Here is a 19,571-nt window from a genome sequence, read left to right as displayed (position 1 = left end):
ACACCTCATGGATCCAAAGCATCCAAGGGTTAGGAATGCTTCCTCCTTTTCCAAGGCATCATCCAATGGCCAAGATCAAGCCTCATTCTCCAAGCTTAATCTAAGGGCCAAGATCAAGGCCCACTCCATCCAATGGCTCTCCTTTCTCATGTGTTAATGGCTTCATATAAAAGCCAAAATTTCACTCATTTGTAGACACTCTTGAAATTTTAAGCAATAGATGCAACTTGAGTTGAGAGCACTCCTCCCTCTATTGCCTTTGAGAGTCACCACTTTCTAGAGATTTCCTCTCTCTACCTCTAGCCACCTTCCTTAGGCTAGCATAGATTAGGAAATCCTATCACCTCTTTCACCTTCCATTGCTTGCAAGTGCCTTCCAACTTGCCTCCATTCCTTCATCCATTTCCGCTGCCCATGGAGCTTTTCATGCACCTTTGGAGCTCCACCAGAAGGTGCTGGAATCGAGTTGCTCTAGAGGTTTTCCATCATCTGAATCCTGATTTGGTTTAAATAAAAGTGCAAAAAGTGAGTTTCTTTGTCTAGAATTTGGAAATTTGGGAATTTGGGAATAATCTTTTTGGTGCATGTTCTGATGTTTCTTGTTTGGGGAACCATAGTATTGATTGTGGTTTGTCGGTGTTTAAATATGCATTTTTTGGCCCACCATGTGTAAATGGTTTTGCGTTGTGGTCCCCCATGTTTAAAGTGCTGTTGTAGTGTCTTTTTCAGTGTGTTCTGTATTTAATATATGTTTTATATTTCTTTTGTCGGTATATGATTAATGTATAGGTTGATGTATCTATTTCTATACGTGTTTGCGTGATGGACGAGGAATTTGAGGTGGTTTTTCACGATGGAGGTAAATTTATAAGTGATGGGAAGTTGCGATACGAATATGGGGAAACTACTAGGTTATCGTTCGACCTAGACATGTGGAGCTATTTTGTTGTTTTAAGCGTGATAAAAGGGATGTGGTATGTTGGAGAAAATAAATTATGGTTCTCAGTTGGAGGTTCTTCAGTATTGGATGACAGACTACAACTTCTGTGTGATGACAGTGGTGCGTTGCATATGGTTAATATCGCAAGATTGAATGGTGAAGTTTTATTTCTTTAGTAAAGGATATATGATTACGCACATGAGCTTCTAGAAAGAAATCCAGGATCAACAATGAAAGTTAATGTTGAGGAGAATGAAGGGGAGCCAATATTCAAGAGGTTTTACGCATGTTTGAAACCATGCAAAGACAGTTTCATTTCATACAAACCTATAATTGGATTGGATGGGGCTTTCTTGAAAGCGAAATACGAAGGAGAGCTGTTAACAGCCATTGGTCGAGATGCTAATGACCAAATGCTGCCCATTGCATATGCAGTAGTGGAGGTTGAGAACAAGAATTCCTGGTCCTGGTTTTTAGAGCTGCTTATTGAGGACCTTGGTGGACCTGCAATGTGTACATCCTATACATTTATATCTGATCAGTAAAAGGTACATTCAAATTCAAGCTCATTTCCCACTAATTTTTGATATGAAAATTTTTATCCTATTGTTTTATTTATGATATTGTCAGGGGCTGCTACCAGCCATACAAGAACTTCTGCCTGGAGTTGATCAACGTTTCTGTATAAGGCACTTGTATGCCAATTTCAGAAAGAAATTTCCAGCCAAAAGTCTGAGACGTCTTATGTGGAGAGCAGCTATAGCCACACACCCACAAGCATGGGAAAGGGAGATGAGGAATATAAAAGATGTGAATGAAGATGCATTTAAGCATCTGATTGCAATCCCACCCAGGTAATACAATTTTCATTGCACTGTTTTCAATGGTCAGTGATTTTATATCCAACCAAATGGGATTATATGCTATCATAATTGGAATATTTATGTTGTACTTAGATATTGGTCCAGATCAAGATTTACCACAAAGGCTCAATCTGATACCTTGGTTAACAATATGTCTGAGGCCTTCAATAGTGTATTGCTGCATACAAGGACTAAGCCTGTGATAAGCATGTTGGAGGATATTCGGGTATACTTGATGAGAAGGTGGGCAAAAAACAAAATGAAGATACAATCAATATCAGGATCTATTTGTCCTAGAATTATGAGCAGATTTGAAAATGAGTCAGAATTAACAAAGTATTGGATTCCTAGGAAGGATTGAATTTTGTTTAACTTGAAAAAATTAAAGCTGTCTAATTATTGGTGTTCTATGTGTTCTTGCAGCTGGTTAGCAGAGAAATTATTTGAAGTTAGGCACGTCTCGCAGTTAGGGGAGAGGTTTGTTGTCAATATAGACGAACAATCGTGCATATGCAGGAAATGGAGTATAAGTGGTATTCCCTGCTGCCATTCACTATCTGCAATGAAGTTTCTAAATCTCAATGGAGAAGACTTCATCCCAGCAGTCTTTAGGAAGTCCACTTATGAAGAGATATACACTTCCATAATATTTCCCATCAATGGTCAGAGTTTATGGGAGAAAACTCCATACCATGATGTCTTACCCCCCTCGAAGAGAATTTTACCAGGCACACCGAAGAAAAAAAGAAGATTAGAGCAATGGGAGATCAGAAGAGATGAGACAAGACTGAGAAAAGGTGGTTTATGTAAAACTTGTCGTCTCTGTAAGCAAATTGGGCACAATAGAAGGGCTTGTCCGAAAGCAATTTAAATTCATATGGCTCAATTAAGGGAAGCCTAGCAGCATCGTCCAACTGAAGGATCCCAACAGACAACACCCACTGATGCATCTGAACAGCAAACTCAACCATCTTAGCACCCACCTCCACCCCAACCATCCCAGCATCCAACTCAAACTCAACCATCCCAGCAGCCACCTCCACCTCAACCATCCCAGCAGCCACCTCCACCTCAACCATCCCAACAGCCAACTCCAATTCAACCATCCCACCAGCCACCTCAACCAACCCACCAACCACCTCCACCACAACCATCTCAACAACCACCTCCACCACAACCATCACACCAGCCACCTCCACCACAACCATCACACCAGCCATCACGAGGTGCATTAAATGCCAGAGTGAAACTGAATGCTAGAAGGGGTCAAATGCCATGAAGCTGCATGTTTTGTTTTATTTTTTGTGATCTTGTTTTGTAACAACTGTGAACCTTTAAGGTCACTTTGGAACTTTTTGAATTTCTTTACTTCCATGAAGACATCTTTTAATATTACTAATGAGTGGCTGGACCACCACTTTTGTTATGTATTTTAATATTGCTACTCAGTGGCTGGACCACTTTTTTGATGTACTTTGTGTTAATTCAGGACCTCTTGATATGGAATCTATTATGAATTACAAGTCTCATTCTTTTCATTCATTGTGTGTAGAATCAGATTTAAAATTAGCATATGTGGATACAGTTAAAACAGTAAATGGAAATAACTTCCAAATTCATTGATACTCAAATATAAATACAGTACATGGAAATAAGCATTCTAAATTAGGTACCCAGTTATAACCACTAAGGGACACTGCAATAACTAATCACGCATTCTTTATCAGCATTGACAGCACTATTACATTAACCACACAAACAAAGAACAAAGATAACCATCCCAATCAACACCATCCATTTCTCAAATATGGCAACTGATTTCTCCAAGTTAGTAATCATTTTCCTATCACCATCACTTTCTTCAGTCTTCACCAAAATTTCATCCCTTCCTTCGCAATTCTCACTGTTACCTATCTCTTCAATGGCATCTTCAGTCCACAATTTAAAGTAATTTCATCCACCATCTTCATTTCCACTCTGTGACAAAATTACAGAAACAGTTATCCTATATACCATTTAAAAACACAAAAAAAAATACCTTCAACCTCTCTCACCTTATATTTTGAACAACCCCAAAATTGTTTCCCCTTGTTCTTTGCAGTTCTTAAAACTGATTTCTCTCCACAGTAGCAAAGGGGTTGTGAACCCAAACTCCTCGATCCCCCAGCACCACGTGAAGATAAACTAGGGTTCTTCTTCCCCCAACCATTACAAGCGCAAGAGGAACAAGAATGGCAAAGCGACATTTGAGGATGAAGAAAGAAATGCACCAATTCAAAGAAGATCACTCCAAGGAAGAAGATGAGTTCAACGGAGAAGATGTTGAGGAGAAGATGAATCCATTTAGGGTTTCGATGAATTTATTTCACATTTGACACGTAGGCTACAGTTAATTTTTAATACCACTGACACGTATCCGTTTTACTTGTCCACTTCATCATCTAAAAACGTCGTTTACGCAACTTTAACGGTTATGGCTGAATTGTTGCTGTTTTTCAAAATTAGGGACCCAATTGAGTCCAATGAAAATTGGGGGACCTACTTGAGAATTTGCTACAAATATGGGGACCTCTAGAATGATTTAAACTTTTTTTTTACACACTCCCCTATTCCAAATGGCCTATAGAAAACCTACTTCTACACCCCTGCCTTTGTCTATTTTCACCCCTCTTTCCACTCATAAACTAAGATGCACTCAGATCATGCCATGTGACAATCCTCCACTTATTAAACTAACCAATCAGAGAATGACAAGTGTCATGATCCAGCAACTGAAAATTCATCCAATGAAGTAGTGCCATGTCATCATCATCTTCTTCCCTCAAACCCTAGGCACCTTCATCACGGCCACCACTGCACTTCCATTCTCCGTGCCAGCAACTGTCGAAGCCGCAACTGATCGAACAGCCATGGAAACCACCTTTGCACATCGAACAGATTTGCGCAGCCTCCACCACACGAACAACTAACATCCCTTGCATTAGTTCATGTATGAACAACACCTACAACGCCACCAGCGTGACCAAACCAAAAATGCAGGAACAGAACCTGATGCAAAGCGGAGAAGCATCTTGCGCAAGTAGCCACGTCGCTGGAGAAGAAGAAGACATCACTGTTGCGCGCCTCCAAGCCTCCATCGTGAACTAGCAAACCCTAACGGAGGAAAGAAGAGGCTGATGTGAGAGAAGGAGCTAGGATGCCACGTGTGTGTCTACTATTGCACAGTCAAACTGGTCAAAGCTGGTCAAATAGTCAACTTTGGTCAAATGTTCAAATCTGGTCAAAGACTGGTAAAACGAGAGGGGTTGAAGTGCAAATATTCATCTTTTTGTATTTCCCAGCAAATTTGGACTATAGGATTGAAGATGGCTTATTGAGAAAATTAATGCAAATATTATTTGGTGATAATTTATCATAATTAATTTATTTAATTATATCATAAATTATTAACCAACTATATTTGTCAAATATTTTTAAAACTGACAATCTCTCCAAATGTTTTTGAATATTTATTTTTATCTTTATTTAAAAGATATTTGAGAGGTTTTAGCAACCGAAAAGCCTAGTCCAAGTCCTATATAAAGAGACCAAGGGGGAAACAGAGAAAGAAAGAAAAAAGCTCAGGACTTCAGAGTTTTGGAACCCTTAGGGAGACCTAATTTCGTTTCCTTTTTCTCTGTCTCCATTATGCTATTATTTCTATTTTATTTTGCATTTCATGGAAGACTAAACTTCTTGGGTTGATTCCATTGTAATTTCATAATAGATTCTGAGGTTAGAATGAAACAATTTCTTTGTTCTTTTTATTATTGTTGAGGTTTTCATTCATCTATGTCTTTTATCTTTGAATCACGTAAGAAGTAATGATTTTAAATCTATATGCATGTTGATCATATGAGTCCAAGGGTCTTTAAATTGAATTGAGACTTTACTTTGATTTTATTTAGAAACTTTCATGTGATTGAATGAGTTTTTACCAATAATTGAGACTTTACTTTGGTTAAAGGTATTTACTCTAACTACAATTAATTGAGACTTTACTTTGATTAATTAAGCTTTTTATTTGGTGAGGAGATAAAATAATATATATGATTAAGCATAGTAAAATTTGATTGAGATTGTACTTTGGTTGAATTTACTGTGGATAATCTAAAAGTTCTCACTTTTAATTGAGAGTGTACTTTGGTTAAAAGTGAGAACGCCAACAAATTAATTGAGACTTTACATTGATTAATTTGTAAATCTACAATAATAATTAATTGAGCAATAATCTTTAGATAACCGATGATGAATCTATTTTGAAAAAGCAATGGAATCAATGTATTTTCTTTACTATTGTTTTTATCTCTTTTTATCTTTTCTATTTCTTTCTTGTTATCTTAATCCGCGCATATTTTTATTATTTTATTTGATTAACCGTTTTTTATAGATTTTATAATGAAACCAATTCAGTTTGCAATCTATGATGGGTGAAATTTCATTCAAAGCAAGGAATCACTGCTATTTTCGTGGCTGTTTAATCAAAATTGTAATTATGTTTTATTGTTGTGTTGAATTTCTGAATCTGCCAAAACCCCCCTTGTTGGTGTTGTGTTTGAATTTGGGAATTGAAGCTTTGAACGAAAATATTGGTCATTGGGAGACGACTTGGTTCAACTTTCGCATACTGCATTTAACTATTTTAATTTGGTGGGGTACGACCTCTATCACAAAGCAAGCAAAACACACGTCTGACTCCGGCATTCTCGCCTGGCACTGCTCCTAAGCCGCTAGGAAAAATACTGTTCCAGACCGCCAAGCGCCTCTGATGCCTTTGTCATGCAAATATCGCTTGGTGGGACAACACTCACTGCTAGGTGCCTTGCGTCACAATGGCCTTCATGAAAATGTAACTATCGCCTAACGGTTCAATCCTTGTGTCGGGCACTACACCAGTAACCGAGGTTACTGTTTTTGCACACTTCTGAATGTTGTTTAAGGCACTAACCCATTCCAATTACTACCCAAGTTAAAATTTGCATTACCAGGTGTTTCCTATCCCCTTACCAATTCATCCTACTTAATTTGCATACCTCAGTTCGCTAGTATATAGATTTAAGCATATGAACTCAAGTTGTTCAACGTCATTAACCTATGGCAAAACTAGGTACTCCTAATGAAATCCTTTATCATTCGGTCATAGCCCTTCCTAGTCCATTTTCTTTCGTGCCTATAGGTATATACTCCGTGTGTCTCCTTTAACTACAGCAGTAACTCATTTTTCAAACATATTCAAGCCAAATAATACTCAACAACCCATCCACTTCTTTTACCCAGATATTCACTCTCCATGCATAATTCCCACCATGACACACCTCGATTATAGTCCTCTCATTTCATTTACTTTACTTATAAACTATTGCACCTACTCATGGAAGTCCAAGCCTGCGAACCTCTACCCATAGAAAACTCCATTGCTTGTCTTGCTATGGTGTAGCCTGGCGGTAACCTAAGAGCCACCAGGCGGTGCATTACTTTCTGGAAAATTTGTAGAATTGGTACTGCACCTATACGAACCCCAAAAAATCTCCATCACCCACGTTTGACCAATTCATTGAATCTTAACACACTTATCTGTACTCAAGTGGTAAAATAACATATAACAATTCAATCCTAGTCCAATTCAACCCACAATTGGTTCCTAACCCACAAATTCCCAAATCTTCAAACCCTAGAATGACAATATGCCACAATCCTCCAATTTTCCTTATCACGACATACATAGGACTTAAACCCAAGTCCTCTCAACAGAAATAAAGTACTCTCAACCACTTGAGGTAGTACTTTTCCACATCACAACAATCAACATTTAATGTCATAAAGACTCCCACTATCCGTATTTATTAATTATTTAATTAATTAAATTTCGCGGATCTTACATTCATACCATGAATACTACCCTTTTCAATATCAGCACATCTTGCTAAGTTTAAAGAATAACCATCTAACATCCTAAGCTCCTTGATCGAACGAAAAACTATTTTAGATTCGTCTTTTGTTATGGTATAATTTGTTTTTGGCTTGAGCCACTTCCCATTGTCTTGTGACTTAAACTGCAAGTCTTTGCACCGACAATATAAACCAATATCTCTTCTTGCTTTGTCATTATCTTTTGTCTTGCCACTAACATTCATCACTGTGTTGAAGATGTTGTCAAAGAAATTTTTTTCTATATGCATGACATCAAGATTATTTCTTAGCAAGTTATCTTTCCAATATGGAAGATCCCAAAAGATACTTTTTTTAGTCCAATTATGACACTCTCCATATCCATCAATCCTTGTGAGACCACTTTCAGTCACTTTTGGAAAATGTTTGACTCTTCTCCAAAGTTGTGATGGAGTCAACCTCGGAGGTGGCCCATCCGTTTCAACTTCCCCTTTTGCGAAATACCCTAGTGTTTCTCCTAAATGGATGGTCACTAGGCAAGAACCGACGATGATAATCAAACCAACAACTATTCTGACCATAATTCAATGTGAATGACTTAGTATGCTCCATACAATGCGGACATTCTAATCTACCATGTGTGCTTTGTAACACCCCGACCGGATATTATGGATTTAAATAATAAAATAAAATAAGAAAATAAAAGTTCATTAATTATAAATCCATTTCCCAAAAACGCGGGAAATTTCAAACTTTATTTCACCATAACAATAACTGAAACCCAAAATGGGTAATTATCCATTATAAAATTAAAGTCCCATAATATAAGAGTTTACAACTAATTTAAAATCATAAAACATAAAATTTTGATAAAATCTCCTAAGACTAGCCCCGCTTTGGCTCTACGCCTGACCAGATCCACCTACAACATCTCTACTCACGTATACCACGTATACGATCATCGCCAAACACGAGCAGATAGGGTGAGATAACAGAATAAACATATATATACAACAAATACATATATCACAACCACATCAAAGGAAAACCATCATTTGATTCCATAACACATCGCCACTACCATGTCCACCGTGCTCTACGTCTTCTAGGGAGTACCTCATGATGTCTTGCTGCTACACCTATCAGCCACAACTGATAGAGCACATACGGGAAACCATGATACGAATCACACATCGTAACGCTAGGTGGAGTTCCCAATACGAATAACATTCGTACGTCCCAAGACTACCAAACTCGTCAATTAATTACTAAGGAGGGTAATCTAACTGGACCCGTCCGTACATTCCGCTATGTGCACACTCACACGGCCAACACTCGCTAACCCGAGCTACAACTCAAGAGATGCTATTCCGAGACATAACTCGAGGAATACCACATGCTTAACCCCTATGCCGAGCCACAATTCAAGGGATACGTTTTGAGTCATAACTCAAGGAACACCAACAAGCCGACCTTTAAGGTATCATATAAGCCTTGTAGACCACCCAAAACAAGCACAACATAAATCTGCTGCAGCAAAACCTCCTGGCGCTGCTCACGAGACGCCAGGCGTTGCCCGCTTCTAGATCGCTTGGCGGGAGACGCATATCACCAGGCGCCAAGCGCCCAAAAACCTACTAACGTTGTAGACTCCGCTTGGCGCAACTATCCTTATCGCCAGGCGCCACGTTGATCCAAAGCCCACTGTTTTATGTTTGTCACCTGGTGGGTAAATCACCTCTGCGAGGCGCCACAACGGTATCTGCATAATACTGGTTTTGAGTTCAGGTTTATACACAATTTTCATAGGCTACTCTCTCTTGCCATTACTTCTAAATACCCCCAACTAATTCATTGCCACCTATAATGATTCCAACCCTCAAAGCTCCTCACATGTAATTTCATTCTCTAGTTATAATTATATATACAATCTCAAGCATTTAACCTCATCATTTCTTTATGAATCGATATAACATGTACTTAACATTCTAGTATCTAAGATCATATTATCTTTCACTCCAGTAAAATTCTAAGTTACTTATGTACTCGTGATCACTGTTGCAATTATCAAGATTCTCCCACATCTCAATTAACCTCTAGTGAATCAATACCCTTATATAAAAAAGAAACCATTCTCATTCTCATTCTAATGACCCATAATTTGTCCCATAATTAATTCCACTCCTCCAGCTTCCTTGCCCCGCCAATATAGCCAAAAGAACCACACAAAACATCTCTCTGCTCTAGCGCTTGGCGGCACATAGCTTGCCGCCAAGCGATGCATCAGTTCTGGGAAACCTAGAATTCTGACCTGTACCTACGAGAATTCCAACTTCCAATTTTTTTTCCTTATTTGCAGCCTCCTCCCACTTCTCACGCGAATTCCATGTGACTATAAGGATTCACAACTTAAACACATGCATTCTCATTTTACAATGCAATTCAAACTCTAATTAACCCCGTAACTTCAAAAACTCCAATTGTTCAACCCTAACATCAAATTCATACCATTTCCCCCAATTTATATCCATTCACGACGTACTTACAACAATTCTTAATCCTCAACAATCCATACACACACGCATTCCATTTTCCCCGATTAGAATCGTTTAAGAACCCCAAGAACAATAAAATCGAATCAATTTTGTCCACGTCGCCTATCGGGTGTTCATCACCATCAGGCAATCTAACGAAACCCAGAAAAACTGGGTAAACTAGCATGCATCGCCTGGCGGTCGAGATGAGTCGCCTAGCGGCTATGATTAACCCGCCAGGCGTTTCTGGAATTTTCCAGAAACTCAAAAGTTTATGAAACAAATAGAGTATATGCATTCAATTTAACATACATTTCATACAATCAATCCTTAAACATAAAGCTAATGAGTAAAACTCCCCTAACCTCGATGCCTTTGGTTAGAAATGAAGATTTTTGAGAGTTCCTCTTTTATCACTAGGTCGCCTAACACCTACCTTCAATTCAACTTCCACCTACACTCACTTCTTAGCCCACACTCTTTGAATTCGTCCTCTCCTTCCTATGCAATAATGTCATCCACAAAACCTCTCTCTCCTTCCCTTAATTGGCCACTAAATGGTGTCTTAATGTGGGTTAAATGATGCAAAACGAAAATACCATTAAACTAAGGTTAATTGCCATTCAATGGTTGTCTTATGATGGTTTTCCAGCCCTTCCTTGGCTGCTAGGGTTTGTAGCTTTTCATATTCATGCCAAAACTAATTCTAGCAAAAATAAAGTTTCATGTGAAACTACCAAGGTTTGAACCCATAACCATGCCTATGTCCAAATCAATGCACAACCATTTAACAAATTCACGTTTAATGATAATTCCTATAATTATAGCATCACATTATCACTCATCATAGTCAAGCATATTATTAAAAGTAATAATAATAATAATAATTTAAATAACACACAATGGCATATATAGGACTTGAACCCATGTCCTCTCACACAATTAAGTACTTTCAACCATTTAAGCTAGTACTTTTCCACGTCATACATATCAAAATTAAATGCCATAAAGGCTCCCACTACTCGAATTTATTAATTAATTAATTATTTAATTAATTAATTTTCACGGGTCTTACATGCTCTAACCGGATAACATCCCATATGCAGGAAAGTCATTAATAGTCCACATCAAAACGACCATCATTAGGAAATCTTACTTCCTTGAAATATCATACATCCAAATACCACTCCACAACTTATTCAAATCATCAATCAAAGGCTCTAGATAAACATTTATTGATGCCTTTGTATTAGATGGACCTGATATTAGACACGTCAAAAACATATAAGGCTTAGTCATACACATCTCAGGTGAAAGATTGTAAGGAGTAACAATCACAGGCCAACAAGAATAGGGTGATGACGATGCCTAGATGTATGGATTAAATCCATCTAAACATAGACCAAGTCGAACGTTATGGGGATCGTTGGCGAAGGAAGGATGCTTTCGATCAAAGTGCTTCCAAACTTGTCTATGATCTGACGTAGCATGCCTTGTATTTTGTTCTCATCATGCCATGTCATATGTTTTGTTGTTTGCATTGAAACAAACATTCTTTATAGTCTTGGAATTATAGGCAAGTAGAACATGGACTTCAATGGAATTGGTTTTTTTTTTCCTCTAGCCTGCATGGATGATGTGATATCAAGGGTGCCCGTAAAATTTGCATCGGAGCAAGGATGCATCATTTTTTCCATTATCATTGTCACAGAAAAGCATACAGTCGTTCATACAACAATCAATCTTCTTAGACTCCAATCCCAACTTTGAAACTAATCTCTTTACTTCATAGTAATTGTTGTGCAAAGAATTATTTGGTGGTGTTAGATCTAAAATGAGTTTTGCAATGTTATCCAATGCTTGGTTGAGAATGTTCCAGTTGGATTTGAAGGACAAAAGTCTAATGCATACTAACAATTTTGACTCTTTTACCTCTTTAAATACAGGTTCAATTTGCCTTTGCTAATAAATTGTAAAACCTTTGAGTAAATTCATGTGGAGACTCTTCTAAATGACTCTCATCTTTTTGCTCAAATGAAGCATGCCAGCCAAGAGCATTATTCAACATTTCTTGCATATACATAGCTTGATTCATCTCAAAGGTATGATCAACCGTGCTTGAACTAGGGAAACGTCTTTCAAGTTCACCCGATGGCACTTCTTGATCGTGAAATGTCCAAATCTAGTAATCTAGCATGAGTCTTTTTTTTGTATAGATGAACTTTAACTTCCTCATCTTTCAAAATGTGAGCACATTTGCACTTGACACAGGGACATCTAATCCCCCCCTCAAGAGCATAATATTTATATTGTCGAGCAGTGTGGATAAACTGTTCAACTCCTATCACAAAATTTTCCTTCAAGCCTCTCCTACCAGTGTAACAACAGTTATACACCCAACGACGGTGGCTGGTAACTTCGCCCATGTTCTGTGACAAGGCAAACAGGGACAATGTTACATTTGTGGTACTAAGAGAACATGAGACTTAAGTAATAAACCTATTACTACTCAAGTTCAACATGAAAGAAAACCTATGATTACCAATTTCTATTTTGTATCTTACAAACATTCAATGGTAAGATACCTTAAAAGATAAGGGTGAGAAAAGAGGTTCACCTATTACTTTGGTATAATTACTTTTTAAGTAGTGTATGCAGATTTAAATTCTTTTTCTATTCCTAACTTTAGTGTAGGATTAAACATTCAAATCAATGTTTTAGTAGCTGTATATAAGACTCAAAACAGAAAATGGATCATTCATTCAATAATTTTGTTTTAAGACCAACTAGCAACTAGATTAGTAATCAAAATAATAAATTCACACTAGCTTTAAGACACAAACCAAATACATCAATGCTTCTTCCAAACATTGAGTTCAGAGCTCATACTAGAATCACCAAAATGGAATCACCTAGACTAGCTAATTGAAGTCCAATTCGAGAATAGAAATTCTCGAATTAATCACAATGAAATTGGCACCTAGCAGATGAAATAAGCCAACAATTCCCAGCCAACTTGTGTGAAATTAATGTTATTCAAAGCCAAAAACAAGTTATGTGCAACAGGTTGATTAAATCTACCAAAAAAAATGACTAGAGAACTCCATAACTACGAAAAAATCACTTCTAAAACTTCAAACTAGTTACAAACAACTTGATTAAATTATATGCAGTAGAAGTCAATCAAGACATGCTTCAAGTGTAATGTTAAAGTGAAAGATAACATACCTGTTGATGTGCAACCACACGAAATCACACTACACCCAATGTTAGATCAAGTTGCACACAAAGTTAGTGACTCAAGCAGGGCAAGGTTAGTGACTCAAGCAAAACTGAATAGTTAGAAGACTAATCTAAATAGAAAACAGAATATAACAATATGTAGTGGTAGTGGTGTGAACTCACTGGTGTAGAAAACAAGAAAAAACAAAATACTAGTGACTAAAGAAACTCATTTACCTTTAAGGAAACCCACTGCACCACTCTACCAATTAAACCAACCACACAACACATAAAGTCACTAAGAAGTAAACCACAAAACTAAATCAATATTGATACAATGATTAATTAAAGATGAGAAAGAACCACAGACTCGAAAGCTATAAATAATTAACCATGAGATGCAATAGTGGTGTAAAATCTAATGTAGATATGGAATGCACGTGAATTGGAATGAAATTAAAATTGAATGATACATGTGAGTTAGACTAAACTTGAATGAAGGTGAACCTAATTTGAAATGTGAATGCACCTGCTAAATTATGGAACCGTGGCAGCAGTGAAATTAATGGTTGTAGTAGTAATTTTCACAATAGACTGTGACAGTAGAGATTTCCATAAAGCAGATTCATGATAGCATGTCACTGAAGCAAATTGCTTTTAAAATGATGAATGCAATCTTAAGATGCAATTGAAATTGAACTACTACGAATTCAATGTGTGAATGTGCTATGGTGGCAGCAAATCAGTGACTACAACCATTGACTCAACCAAATAGAAGTGCATAGTGATCACCAAGTTGATTGAAACGTGCATCAACCTGCTAAGATACAGTGCAAATTTACGATGAAATGCAATCACATGGAAGTAGTAAATATACAGATGCAGAATTAGTGAAATGTGGCAGTAGAGTGAGTCAACAATAGTAGAGAATTCCTCAACAAATGTGCATTAACCGTATGGCAGCAGAAAAACAGATAAAAAATGCAGCAAAACAACTTAGTGAACAAATCAAGACCCAACGACAACTTATTGGGAACTGTAGCCAACTTAATGTAGTAAATCTGATGTAGAATGATGCATAAGCTATAAATGCTAGAAGCTATAAATGCTGCCAAACAAAGTTAAATCCCAATTTGCCTCAAGAACCTCTCTTGAATAAACCAAACCCATTTTATAAACTGGAATTGTGCAACTAGAATTGTGCAAATTCCCATTCAATGACCCAAAAAAAGGAAAGCAAACATGATTTCATCACAAAATCAGCCAAATCACAACCAAACAAATGAACAACACCAATTCATGACAACATCAAATAACCACACCACAAATACATAATCACAGTAGAAAAAGTTCCCACTTACCTCCGTCGACGGTGCAATGACCAATTGAGTAGCCTCCCTCACGCATACATCTCTCCCAAACAGTGTCGTTGTTCATCACAGAAACAAAATGAAATTAATAATAGAGGGATAAGATGGCAAAAAGAAGAGATAAACCCTACTCAAAAGAAGCTTCTTTGTCAACGTTGCGACAATGTAAGGATGGCAGCGGCTACACTGTGACAGACTCCTCAAAGGCGACAACCTTAATAGCGGTAGCACGGAGACACCGTCCTTCTTCTCAACTCTCCGGCGGCAGTAGACTCGTCTTGGTGTGTGGTGTTTCGCATAGAGGTTAGGGGGAAAACTAAAATTGCGGAAAAACTGAAATGGGGTAACGAAATCTGAAATGTTTAAGTTTTGTAGTCAACGACCTTATTGAAGGATTTATTGATGGCTCCATCTGTCGCTAAGGGTTAAATTGTTTTATCGGCATCATTACCGACTGATTAGTTGTCTTTTATCATTCATTGACGACATTACCGACGTATTAGTTATCTTCGGTAAATTCGTCGGTAATGAACCATTTTTCGGCGGAAAAAAATTTGTCGATAATTATCCACAAGTAATAAATAGTTTTCTTATAGTGATTTCGTTTGGAAGTGTACATGTTTTGATTAGCTTTGATACCTTTCTTTTTGAGGTACTTTCAAAACCTTTTAACAAGGAGATTCAAGTTCTCATTATCACTTGATTCAGCTACTTCATCCTCGGGTTCATCATTCCTTTTAGTGATAGTCTTCAAGGCTATAATCCTCACCTTTTTCTCATTGGACTCTAGCTCATTTAGCCTTTGCATCTTAATTTCATGCTTTCTTAGCATGCCAAACAATGCAGTCGTAGTCAATGTAGATGGGTCCCTTGATTATAAAATAATCGTGACCTTTGGTTGCCAAGATCTACCAAGACACTTCAACACCTTGATGTTTAACTCCTCTTTGTCAAATTCGTTACCTAGTCCTATGAGATGGTTCACAATGTGAGTGAATCTCTTTTATACTTCTGCAATGCTATAGATAATGCTAGATCATATGATGGACGTCCTTGGTGGAGAATTGTGTAAGGTTTTATGATCAAATTGCCAAGGCCTCCCTAAAAGAATTTGGCAAGCTTCCATTGGAATCACGTCACATGAAACTTTATCTTTAAATTTCCCAATGGAGAACTTGACTTTCACTTGATGTTCAACTTTGAGATCCCCATCTTCATTAAGCCAATGAAGTTTGTAAGGTTTGGGATGTGGCAACAAAGTCAAATTTAGCTCCTCAACCAATTTTGTGCTACAATAATTGCAACAAGACCCACCATCAATGATCAAAGAGCAAGTGTTTTTCAAAACCTTACATCTTGTGTGGAAAATATTTTCTCTTTGCTTTTCAATTTCTCTTTTCTTACCCAAGAGCAAGTCAAGTTTATCTTTAAAATCTCTTTCTTGATGAGAAAACTTCTTTAGATTTTGAATGAATGCATCTCCTATATCAATGAAGTTTTCTAGTCGAGACTGTTGCTCTCGAGTGATCCTATGTGAAGAGGGAACAAAATGTTTCCACATGCATGCTTTCAATTCATAAAAGGTATTAATGCATGATGCTCTTCCCTTTTCCACTTGAAATTGGCTTTGATGCCACCACTCACATGCACGTCCTACAAATCTAGAAATAACATGGCTAAGAATGTCAGATTGACTATATTTACAAAACAAAGGTTGCACCGACTTCTCTATATCCCATATCCAATCTATGAATGATATTGGTCTTGTATCCTCCCCAAAGAATGGAATGGCACTATGAATGGTATGATGCAACACATTATTACTATGCCTATGCAACCTAGAACTATATGTAGAATATGTACTCATGGTGATTGAAAGAACTTAGAAACTTTAACAAATGGTGAAAGAAGAAACCAAGCACAAGTAGACCTCCAGGTTAGGCGAGGTGAGTCTAAAAGACTTCTTAATTACCAAGGCCAATCCTTGCTAAGATGATGGCTTCTTCTTGTCTCCACTAAAGCTTGCATGAAGAGTGGAGGCTCCATGGATGGTGTTGGATGCGGAAGCATGAAGGAAAGAAGCTTAAGGTGTTTGGTTTGGTGTAGGTGAAATGATTCTTAAGAGAGGTGAGGCCAACTCCTAAGGAAGAAGACTAGAGTAAACTAGAGAAGAGTTTACTCTAAGGTGAGCTCAAAAGAGATTTGTGCACAAATTTGGGCAGCAATTCATTACTCAATTTCAAGCTGAAAAATACATCTCCTAATCCTTCTATTTATAGGCTAAAATGAGACCAAGGAGTCTCCAAAAAGTGGAGGGAAAAAGGATTCTAGAAAGTTGAACTTTGGAGCCAAAAAGGAGCATGTGGGAGGTGTGACTTGCCACCTAAGCAAGTCACACTTGTCTTGCCATGGGAAGCTAACTCTCATCCTTGGAGAGCAAGTTTGAGAAGCTTCTAGGCTTTTCTAGAGTAGACACACTACTCTTGGCCCATTTGGCCCAATTCCCCTTTTTGGTCCAAAATTACTTCTAAAGCCCAATTTCCTCTAAGGCCCAATACATGGCCCAAAGAAAACCCTATTCTACTGGGCCCAAAATACAAAGCCCAAAATAAAATCCTAATCTAGTATTTACAAGCAAAATGTCCTAGGTAGGTCTTCACATCTTCCTTGGCCCATGTGAAGTTCATATTGGGCCTTGCATGCGCATTTAAGGCCCATTCCTCTTGTATTCTCGTAGCCATGGCTCTTGTTGTAGGTCCCTTGGCTCGAGGCATCTCGTCATCCCCTCCCTCTTGAGAAGGATTTGTCCTCAAATCTGTAGTCTCTGGCTCATTATCTGTACCTCCTGCAAAAGGTATTAAGTCAACAACATTAAAGGTGGCATGCACATCATAACTTTCAAGCAACTTTAGCTTATACGCATTATCATTTACTCTTTTCAGCACTTTAAAGGAACCATCACCTCGAGGGCTAAGTTTAGACTTCCTTTGCTAGGAAATCTATCTTTTCTAAGGTGTAGCCACACCCAATCCCCTTCTTCAAAAATCATTTCCCTCTTCCCCTTATTGTTGTACTTAGCATACCTCTCTGTTTGTTGCTGGATTTGGCTTTTAATCTTTTCATGCATTTTTTTAACAAAATCAGATTTTGCCACCCCTTCTTTATGAATAAAATCAAAAGATGTAGGAAGTGGTAGCAAGTCCATGGGAGTGAGAGGATTAAAGCCATAAACAACTTCAAATGGAGAGATTTTAGTAGTCCTATAAACTACTATGTTGTAGGCAAACTCAATATGGGGAAGGCATTCATCCCAAGATTTGTGGTTCCGTTTCAAAATTGCCCTTAACATAGTAGACAGAGACCTATTAACAACTTCAGTTTGCCCATCAGTTTGTGGGTGACATGAAGTAGAGAAATTAAGCTTAGTTCCTAACCTTGACCAAAGTGTTTTCCAAAAGTGGCTAAGGAACTTGGTGTCTCTATCAGAAACTATGGTGCGGGGTATACCATGAAGCTTGACCACATCTCTAAAGAAAAGCCTAGCAATGTTGCTAACATCATCCACTTTGTGGCAAGGTATAAAGTGTGTCATTTTGCTAAAACGATCTACCACCATAAAAATGGAATCAAAACCCCTTTGTGTTCTTGGGAGTCCTAAGACAAAATCCATACTTATATCTTCCCAAGGGGCTGAAGCAATAGGCAAAGGGGTGTATAATCCATGAGGCATTGTTTTAGACTTAGATTGTAAGCATGAAATACATCTATTACAATGCCTTTGGACATCCTTCCTCATATGGGGCCAAAAGCATTTCTCTTTTAAAAGACCTAGGGTTTTTTCTACCCCAAAATGACCCATTAACCCCCCTTCATGTGTTTCTTTAACAAGGAGTTTTCTTTGTGAACCTTGGGGAATACAAATTTTTCCTTCTTTAAACAAATACCCCTCATTCACATAGAAACCTCCTTGAGGTCTTTCCATACATTCAGCATAAGTAGAGGAAAACTTAGAATCTTGATTATACATTTCTGGAATGTTATCAAATCCAAGAATTTGGGCTCCCAATTTTGAAAACAAGGTGTGCCTTCTAGACAAGGCATCAGCCACCACATTACTTTTGCCCTTCTTGTACTTTATCACATAAGGAAATTGTTCCAAGAATTCCATCCCCTTAGCATGTCTTTTATTCAGCTTGTGTTGGCCCTTCAAATATTTTAGCGACTCATGGTCACTATGAATGACAAACTCTTTGGACACAAGGTAGTGTTCCCAAGTTTGAAGGGCCCTAACTAAGGCATACAATTCCTTATCATAGGTGGGATAGTTGAGGGAGGCACCATGAAGTTTTTCACTAAAATAAGCAATTGGGTGCCCTCCTTGCAACAACACAACACCTATTCCTACACTGGATGCATCACACTCTAGTTTAAAGGTTTTTGAAAAGTTTGGTAAAGCTAAAATGGGTGCATTGGTGAGCTTTTCCTTGAGTTGCTGAAAAGCAGACTCTTGTTTTTCACCCTAATTAAAAGATACATCTTTCTTGACAAGTTCATTGAGGGGTGAAGCCAAAGTAGAGAAGTTAGGAACAAACCTCCTATAAAAGCTTGCCAAACCATGGAAGCTCCTAACCTCTCCAACATTTTTAGGAGTAGGCCATTCTTGGATGGCCTTTATTTTTTAGGGTCAACATGGACCCCATTTTTATTTACTACA

This window comes from Vigna unguiculata, chromosome 11 (genome assembly GCF_004118075.2).
Source record: "Vigna unguiculata cultivar IT97K-499-35 chromosome 11, ASM411807v1, whole genome shotgun sequence".
Classification (NCBI taxonomy): Eukaryota; Viridiplantae; Streptophyta; class Magnoliopsida; order Fabales; family Fabaceae; genus Vigna; species Vigna unguiculata.
This window is presented reverse-complemented; position numbering follows the sequence as displayed.